A 9996-nucleotide genomic window follows, 5' to 3' on the forward strand; every position below is an offset into this window, starting at 1 on the left:
CTGTGAAGGTGCGCTAGTGTGCCAACAGTCCAGCAACGCGTTTCGATCTGAAAAGATCTTTATCACAGCTGATTTCATTATACTCATGCAATAGTCTTATACTTGCCATAAACCAATCGCATTTCTTATTTTAATCACATGATTATTTGCTAGATCCTTGTATATTACATTTCTTTTTTTATATATTATTTAGCTCCGCACATATTAAAACACACAAATACAAAACTTAATTTACATAATAACCCTCAGTAGTGAAACATTATTTCGTTTCTTTTATTGAACCCGTCAGGATGACGAGTCCCTAGATTGTATATCCAAAATGCCTCCCTATTATGTAGACATCTTTTTATATTACCTCCTCTTCTAAATCCTCTGACCTGTTCTATTCCTGTGAATCTCAATGATGACATGTTACCATTATGGCAATGAATAAAATGCTTTGAAGCCATTGAAATATTCCTTGTATTAATAGTTATTTTTAATGTCTCTTATATGTTCTGCCATTCTTACTTTTAATTTTCTCGTTGTACATCCAATATATCTTTTATTACATATGGTGCATTCTATTTGGTATACCACATTTTCTGTGTTAAAGTTTATAAACTGATTAATGTTATATCTACCATTCCCTTCCTGATTATTGAAGGTCTTGGTATCTTTACATCTTTTACATCTGTTCGCTCCACATTTTACAAATCCTTTATATTTTAACCAATTTTGCACTTTTGATTTTGATGAAAAATATCCCGGCGATAATACATATCCAAACGTGCTCCAACCATAGGAAATTACATTTATTCCCGAATCTAAGATTTTAGCTAAACTGTCGTCCTCATATAAAATAGGTAGCGATAAAAGAAAATAATGTGGTGAATTTATCATCCCAGCATTTAACCCCAGACCAGCTGGAAGTATTGACTCTAGGATTGAATTTTGTACCGGACTTGTCTTTTGATTTATTTTCCACTATACTAGACATTAATAAATTCATGCAAAATGTAACCATTAAAAAACATTTTTTACAGGATAAGGAAATGGTACCTGAACAAAGTAGACAATGAAAATATTAATGAATATCATGGGTTAAATTTAATTGAACAGATTGCATTATCAGATATGCAAAGTCTAGATACATTCGAGGAGGAAGATAAAAGTAAAATTAATCAGTCACAGTATCTCCAGGTGAAAAATCCATACTTCTACCCAATCAATTCTAGGGTGGAGTGTATGGACAAATTTAGGAGGTTATGGAAAGAGAATTGAAAAAATTTGAGAAAATACACAATAATAAAAAATATAAGAAAAACATGTCAGTAAAACAAAAAAATGCTTTGAAAGAATTATCTGAGATGACTAATATTGTCATCAAATTTGCACAGAATACCAAGACCTTCAATAATCAGGAAGGGAATGGTATATATAACATTAATCAGTTTATAAACTGTAACACAGAAAATGTGGTATACCAAATCGAATGCACCATATGTAATAAAAGATATATCGGATGTACAACGAGAAAATTAAAAGTAAGAATGGCAAAACATATAAGAGGCATTAAAAATAACAATATTAATACAAGGAATATTTCAATGGCTTCAAAGCATTTTATTCATTGCCATAATGGTAACATGTCATCATTGAGATTCACAGGAATAGAACAGGTCAGAGGATTTAGAAGAGGAGGTAATATAAAAAGACGTCTACATAATAGGGAGGCATTTTGGATGTACAATCTAGGGACTCGTCATCCTGACGGGTTCAATAAAAGAAACAAAATAATGTTTCGCTACTGAGGGTTATTATGTTCATTAAGTTTTGGATTTGTGTGTTTTAATATGTGCGGAGCTAAATAATTTATAAAAAAGAAATGTAATATACAAGGACCTAGCGTTAAATAATCATGTGATTAAAATAAGAAATGTGATTGGTTTATGGCAAGTATAAGACTATTGCATGAGTATAATGAAATCAGCTGTGATAAAGATCTTTTCAGATCGAAATGCGTTGCTGGACTGTTGGCACACTAGCGCACCTTCACAGAATGAGGATCTAGCCGCTATTTACTATTTTAATGTGTCTACAATAAAAGAATTCGTTTAAAGGAGCTGGGACAACACCTTTTTTTTTTTTTTTTTCCTTCAAGATTATTGTACCTGTTTTTATTATGTATACCCCTCCTCACATGTAAAGCGCCATGGAATAAATGGCGCTATAATAATAAATAATAATAATATAGGTAAGACAATAAAATATACACTGCTCAAAAAATAAATAAAGGGAACACTTAAACAACAGAATATAACTCCAAGTAAATCAAACTTCTGTGAAATCAAACTGTCTACTTAGGAAGCAACACTGTTTGACAATCAATTTCACATGCTGTTGTGCAAATGGAATAGACAACAGATGGAAATTATTGGCAAATTATCAAGACACGCTCAATAAAGGAGTGGTTCTACAGGTGGGGACCACAGACCACATCTCAGTACCAATGCTTTCTGGCTGATGTTTTGGACACTTTTGAATGTTGGTTGTGCTTTCACACTCATGGTAGCATGAGATGGACTCTACAACCCACACAAGTGGCTCAGGAATAGCAGCTCATCCAGGATGGCACATCAATGCGAGCTGTGGCAAGAAGGTTTGCTGTGTCTGTCAGCGTAGTGTGCAGAGGCTGGAGGCTGTACCAGGAGACAGGCCAGTACACCAGGAGACGTAGGAAAGCAACAACCCAGCAGCAGGACCGCTACTTCAGCCTTTGTGCAAGGAGGAATAGGAGGAGCACTGCCAGAGCCCTGCAAAATGACCTCTAGCAGGCCACAAATGTGCATGTGTCTGGCACAAACGGTTAGAAACCGACTCCATGAGGATGGTCTGAGTGCCCGACATCCACAGATGGGGGTTTTGCCCACAGCCCAACACTGTGCAGGATGCTTGGCATTTGCCACAGAACACCAGGATTGGCAAATTCGCCACTGGCACTATGTGCTCTTCACAGATGAAAGCAGGTTCACACTGAGCTCACGTGACAGAGCCTGGAGACGCCATGGAGAGCGATCTGCTGCCTGCAACATCCTTCACTATGAATGATTTTGCAGTGGGTCAGATATGGTGTGGGGTGGCATTTCTTTGGAGGGCCGCAGTCATCCGTGTGCTAACCAAAGGTATCCTGACTGCCATTAGGTACTGAGATGAGATCCTCAGAACTCTTGTGAAACCATATGCTGGTGCGGTTGGCCCTGGGTTCCTCCTAATGCAGGACAATGCCAGACCTCATGTGGCTGGAGTGTGTCAGCAGTTCCTGTAAGATGAAAACATTGAAGCTATGGACTGGCCCGCACGTTCCCCAAACCTGAATCCAATCGAACGGACAGACCATATCTCATTCCATCCACCAATGCCACATTGCACCACAGACTGGCCAAGAGTTCACTGATGTTTTAAACCAGGTCTAGGAGGAGATCCCTCAGGAAACCATACGCCACCTCATCAGGAGAATGCCCAGGCGTTGTAGGGAGGTCATACAGGCACGTGGAGTCCACACACACACTACTGAGCATCATTTCCTTGTCTTGAGGCATTTCTACTGAAGTTGGATCAGCCTGTAATTTGATTTTCCTCTTTGATTTTGACTATCATTGCAAATCCAGACCTCCATGGGATATTCATTTTGATTTACATTGATTCTTTTTAGGTTTTATTATTCTCAACGCATTCCACTATGTAATGAATAAAGAATTGCAATTGGAATATTTAATTCAGTGATTTCTAGGATGTGGTATTTGAGAGTACGTGCACACGTCAGGATTTCTTCAGGAATTTTTGCATTTTTTTTGCGGATTTCCCGATAAAAATGCTATAATTCTGCACAAAAAACGCATACATTATGCAGCCTATCATTTAGAATGCATTCCGCATTTTTTGTGCAAATATTGCGTTTTTTTCCGCAAAAAATGCAATCCGGAAAAAGAAGCAACATGTTCATTATTTTTGCAGATTTTTTGCGGATTTCCCATTAAATTGGAGTGTCTGGAAAAAAACGCAAAAATTCCGCAAAAAATCCGCACAAAAAACGCAAAAAAAAACGCATGCGGATTTCTGCCAGAAATGTCCGGATTTTGTCAGGAAAATTTCGGCAAGAAATTTTGACGTGTGCACATACCCTTAGTGTTCCCTTAATTTTTTTTGAGCACTGTAATTTGTGTAAACCATGTGTAGATATAGAAATTCAGGTAAATGTCAAATGTTGTAGCTCCATCTAGTGGCTATGTGCAAAAGTGCCATTATAGAGTAAAATGTGTCCTAAGAGAGTGTCACTATCAAGGATGAAATGAGATTAAGTGCACCATATTTGAGTATAAGGCCGGGGTCACACTAGCGTATTGCATCCGATGCGAGAGATCCTGCTCTCCTCGGCTCCGAGCCTCTCGCAGAGAGCGGATCGGAGCACAGCTGCATAGGAGGCGGAAAAATTAATTTCTCCATCCCCTCCATTGCCGGGGTCAGCGTATAAAACACATCACTCGGATGATATCTGAGTGATGTGCGTTGTCTCACTCACACCCATAGGCTTATATGGGTGCGAGTGAGCAGAGACTCGGCCGAGTGTCGGTGACAATTGCAGCATGCTGCGATTTCACTCACAGACACAGATCGGCCGAGGAAAAAAACGGTCACAGACCGCTCCTGGCATATTAACCCCTGGCACACTGCGATCAAAGATGATCGCAGCGTTCCGGTGGCATAGGGAAGCATCGCGCAGGGAGGGGGCTCCCTGCGTGCTTCCCTGAGACCCTCGGAGCAACGTGATGTGATCGCGTTGCTCCGTGGGTCTCCTAACTCCTCCCTGCAGGCCCTGGATCCAAAATGGCCGCGGGGGGCATCCCGGGTCCTGCAGGGAGGTGGCTTGCAAGCGCCTGCTCAGAGCAGGCACCGGCAAGCCTCCTTCAGTGTCTGTGTGATCGCAGTGCAAAGTGTCAGATCAGCGATCTGTCACTGTAACATGATGTCCCCCTTGGGGCAATGTTACAAAGTAAAAAATATATATTTACACGTGTAAAAAAAAAAATCCTAAATAAAGAAAAAATATATATAAATAGTTCCAATAAATACATTTCTTTGTCTAAATAAAGAAAAAAAACAATAAAAGTACACATATTTAATATCGCCGCATCTGTAACGACCCGACCTATGAAACTGTCCCACTAGTTAACCCCTTCAGCGATCACCGTAAAAAAAAAAAATGAAGCAAAAAACGCTTTATTATCATACCGCCAAACAAAAAGTGGAATAACACGCAATAAAAATGATGGATATAAAAAAACATGGTACCGCTGAAAACATCATCTTGTCCCGCAAAAAACGAGCCGCCATACAGCGTCATCAAAGAAAAAATAAAAAAGTTATATTCCTCAGAATAAAGCGATGCAAAAATAATTATTTTTTATATAAAATAGATTTTGTCGTATAAAAGCGCCAAAACATAAAAAAAATAATAAATGAGGTATCGCTGTAATCATACTGACCCGAAGAATAAAACTGCTTTATCAATTTTATCAAGCGTGGAATGGTATAAAGGCCCCCCCCCCCTAAAAAGAAATTCACAAATTGCTGGTTTTTGCTCATTCTGCCTCACAAAAATTGGAATAAAAGCGGTCAAAAGATGTCACTTTCCTGAAAATGGTACCAATAAAAACGTCAACTCCTCCCGCAATAAACAAGACCTCACATGACTCTGTGGACCAAAATATGGAAAAATTACAGCTCTCAAAATGTGGAGATGCAAAAACTATTTTTTTGCAATAAAAAGGGTCTTTTAGTGTGTGACAGCTGCCAATTATAAAAATCCACTAAAAACCCCGCTATAAAAGTAAATCAAACCCCCCTTCATCACCCCCTTAGTTATGGAAAAATAATAAAATTTATAAAATGTTTTTTTTTTTCCATTTTCCCATTAGGGTTAGAGTTGGGGCTACAGTTAGGGTTGGGGCTACAGTTAGGGTTGGGGATACAGCTAGGGTTGGGGCTAAAGTAAGGGTTAGGGTTGGGGCTAAAGTTAGGGTTGGGCTACAGTAAGGGCTAGGGTTGGGTCTAAGGTTAGGATTAGGGCTAAAGTTGGGGTTAAGATTACATGTACAGTTGGGATTAGGGTTAGGGGTGTGTCAGGGTTAGTGGTGTGGTTAGGGTTGGGATTAGGGGTGTGTTGGAGTAAGGGGTGTGATTAGGGTTGGGATTAGGGTTATTGAAGCGCTGGCTAGGGGACCACCATGGTGCAGGAAGACTACTGTACACAAGATGAGGTGCAAACATCAAAGGGTAGATTTATTAGGAGACAGGGAATGGAAGGAACAAGGAAGATGCAAACAGGGGTTTACAATAGCAAAAGATAATGCACATGAGTTATCTTGTCCATAAAACAGGACGGTGCTTCAACAATTACAAACTCAGCATTTGTCTCACAAGCAACTTTAAACAATAAAACAAATATCGATGCTACTCTATGTATAACCTCCCTGGCCTTTACTACGCAGGCCACATGGCTACCGTGTTCTAACTACTGAAGCCTGCACTAGGCCCTCGCTGGTGCACCATACAGGAACAAACTCACGGTGATGTTGGGGACACAGGTCCAGTCCCAGGGGGCCCCCAGAAGTCCAACACGGTGGTGCGCACGGATTCCTGTCAGCTCTGCGAAGCATGGTCTTCTCCTTGCTTCTGGATCCTAGGGATGCTCCTGGAAACTGTAAGTCCCCTTCTCAGTATCTTCGTGGCTTCACAAACTAGCACAGAACAGCCACCTTTGCTGTAACTGGAAAACTCTATTTCAAAGTCCCAAGCTGTGTAACCCTTGTTGCAGCAAAACAGCACACTGTCTTCTGTATCTGCTTCTTCTCACACACGCTGCTTCAGCTCCACCCCTCCACACTGCACTGACTGGTTCATCACAACGATTAGAGCAGGAGGGAGCAGACCATTCCATCTCACACCAGACAAGGGGATGCAGCCTCTTAAAGTGACAGCGTGTTTCTTACTGTCCATAACAGCACCACCCTCTTACATTAGTGGTGTGTTTGGTCAGGGTTTCAGTTAGAATTGGGGGGTTTCCACTGTTTAGGCACATCAGGGGATCTCCAAACACGACATGGCGTCGGATCTCAATTCCAGCCAATTCTGCGTTGAAAAAGTAAAACAGTGCTCCTTCCCTTCTGAGCTCTCCTGTGCGCCAAAACAGGGGTTTACCCCAACATATGGGGTATCAGTGTACTCAGGACAAATTGGGCAACAACTTTTGCGGTCCAATTTCTCTGGTTACCCTTGGAAAAATAAACATTTGGGGGGCAAAAAAATCATTTTTGTGGGAAAAAAATTGATTTTTTATTTTCACGGCTCTGCGTTATAAACTGTAGTGAAACACTTGGGGGTTCAAAGTTCTCACAACACATCTAGATAAGTTACTTGTGGGGTCTAGTTTCCAATATGGGGTCACTTGTGGGGGTTTCTACTGTTTAGGTACATCAGGGGCTCTGCAAACGCAATGTGACGCCTGCAGACCATTCCATCTAAGTCTGCATTCCAAACGGCGCTCCTTCCCTTCCAAGCTCTGCCATGCGCCCAAACAGTAGTTTTCTCCCACATATTGGGTATCAGCATACTCAGGACAAATTGGACAACAACTTTTAGGGTCCAATTTCTCCTGTTACCCTTTGGAAAATACAAGACTGGGGGTAAAAAATAATTTTTGTGGAAAAAAAAGAATTTAAATTTTTTCGGCTCTGCGTTATAAACTGTAGTGAAACACTTGGGGGTTCAAAGTTCTCAAAACACATCTAGATAAGTTCCTTGGGGGGTCTACTTTTCAAAATGGTGTCACTTGTGGGGGGTTTCAATGTGTTGGCACATCAGGGGCTCTCCAAGCACGACATGGCATCCCATCTCAATTCCAGTCAATTTCGCATTGGAAAGTCAAACGGCGCTCCTTCCCTTCCGAGCTCTGCCATTCGCCCAAACAGTGGTTTACCCCCACATATGAGGTATCAGCATACTCAGGACAAATTGCACAATACCTTTTCTGGTCCAGTTTCTTCTGTTACCCTTGGGAAAATAAAAATTTTGGGGCGAAAAGATCATTTTTGTGAAAAAATATGATTTTTTATTTTTACAGCTCTACATTATCAACTTCTATGAAGCACTTGGTGGGTCAAAGTGCTCACCACACATCTAGATAAGTTCCTTATGGGGTCTACTTTCCAAAATGGTGTCACTTGTGGGGGGTTTCAAGGTTTAGGCACTTCAGGGGCTCTCCAAACGTGACATGGTGTCCTATCTCAATTCCAGTCAATTTTGCAAAAGTCAAATGGCGCTCCTTCCCTTCTGAGCTCTGCCATGCTCCCAAACAGTGGTTTAGCCCCCACATATGGGGTATCGGCATACTCAGAACAAACTGTACAACAACTTTTGGGGTCCAATTTCTCCTGTTACTCTTGGTAAAATAAAACAAATTGGAGCTAAAATAAACTTTTTGTGAAAAAAAGTTAAAGGGGTTGTCCACTACTTTCAATTAACCCCTCAATGCATCCCCCCGGGGCCCCTGATGAATTGTGTGATTACCTTCCGTTGCCATTTTCACCTGTGAGCAGCGCTATTCCGGCGGCTGAGTCCGGGTCACGTGACCCCCAGGCTGCAGCCGCCGCTTATTTCCGCCGACGTCACGTCAATTTCCAGACTCTGGAAATTGACGTGACGTCAGCAGCAGGCGTGAGCCAGCCTCACAGCCAGCAGTCACTCATCAAGAGGGACTGGGCTGTGGGCGGGGCTGGTGGCTGCCTGCGGGGCTGTGCTGGGGGAGGGCGGGACTTGCTGGGGGCAGGGCTAGGCAGGGAATCCACGATGTAATGTGCGGGGCTCTGCGTGCCGGTGCCGGTATGTGCGGGCCGGCGCCGGTATGTGCGCGCGGCGCCGGCCATCACATGCCGGCACGCAGAGCCCCGGCCCGCACATACCGGCGCCGCCCACACATACCGGCGCTGGCATGCAGAGCCCCAGCCCCGCTGCCTGCGGGGCTTGCTGGGGGCGGGCGGGGCTGTGCATGTGGTGGGTGCAGGGCTAGGCAGGGAATCCTTGATGTGATGTGCGTGGCTCTGCGTGCCGGTGCCGGTATGTGCGGGCGGCGCCGGCCATCACATGCCGGCACGCAGAGCCACGGCCCGCACATACCGGCGCCACCTGCGTGCCGGCGCCGGTATATGCGAAATATTAATTGGACTACGGCGGACAGGTAGTATGCGGTTTATTATTTTACGTTTTTTGCAGGCGCTGAAGTATGGTAAGTATGGTTAAATGAAGAATATTAAAATACTTTTTCCTAATGTGTGCGTGTTTTATTAACCCTTTATTAGTATTGGATTAATAACGGATAGGAGTCTTATTGACGCCTCTCCGTTATTAACCCGGCTTAATGTCACCTTACTATAGCAAGGTGACATTAACCCCTTATTACCCCATATCCCACCGCTACACGGGAGTGGGAAGAGAGGGGCTAAGTGCCGGAATTGATGCATCTTACAGATGCACCATTTCTGGGGCGGCTGCGGACTGGTATTTGTAGCCGGGGGGGGACCAATATCTATGGCCCCTCTCTAGGCTATGAATATCAGCCCGCAGCTGTCTGCGTAGCCTTTCTGGCTATAAAATATAGGGGGACCCCACATTATTTTTTTGGGGGGTCCCCCTATTTTAATAGCCAGTAAAGGCTACGCAGACAGCTGCGGGCTGATATTCATAGCCGGCTACAAATATTGGCCCCCGGCCGTCGGCTTTCCCCCTCTGGCGCAGAAAATTGCACGGGAGCCCACGCCGTTTTTTTCCGTTTTTTTATTAAACGCTCATTAAGGCCTGTTTCACACTTGCGTCGGTACGGGTCCGTCACTATGCGTCGGGCCTACATACTGACGCACGTGAAATTTGTGCACGTCGTGGGCAGCGGATGCAGTTTTTCAA

This window comes from Ranitomeya variabilis, chromosome 4 (assembly GCF_051348905.1).
Source record: "Ranitomeya variabilis isolate aRanVar5 chromosome 4, aRanVar5.hap1, whole genome shotgun sequence".
Lineage (NCBI taxonomy): Eukaryota > Metazoa > Chordata > Amphibia > Anura > Dendrobatidae > Ranitomeya > Ranitomeya variabilis.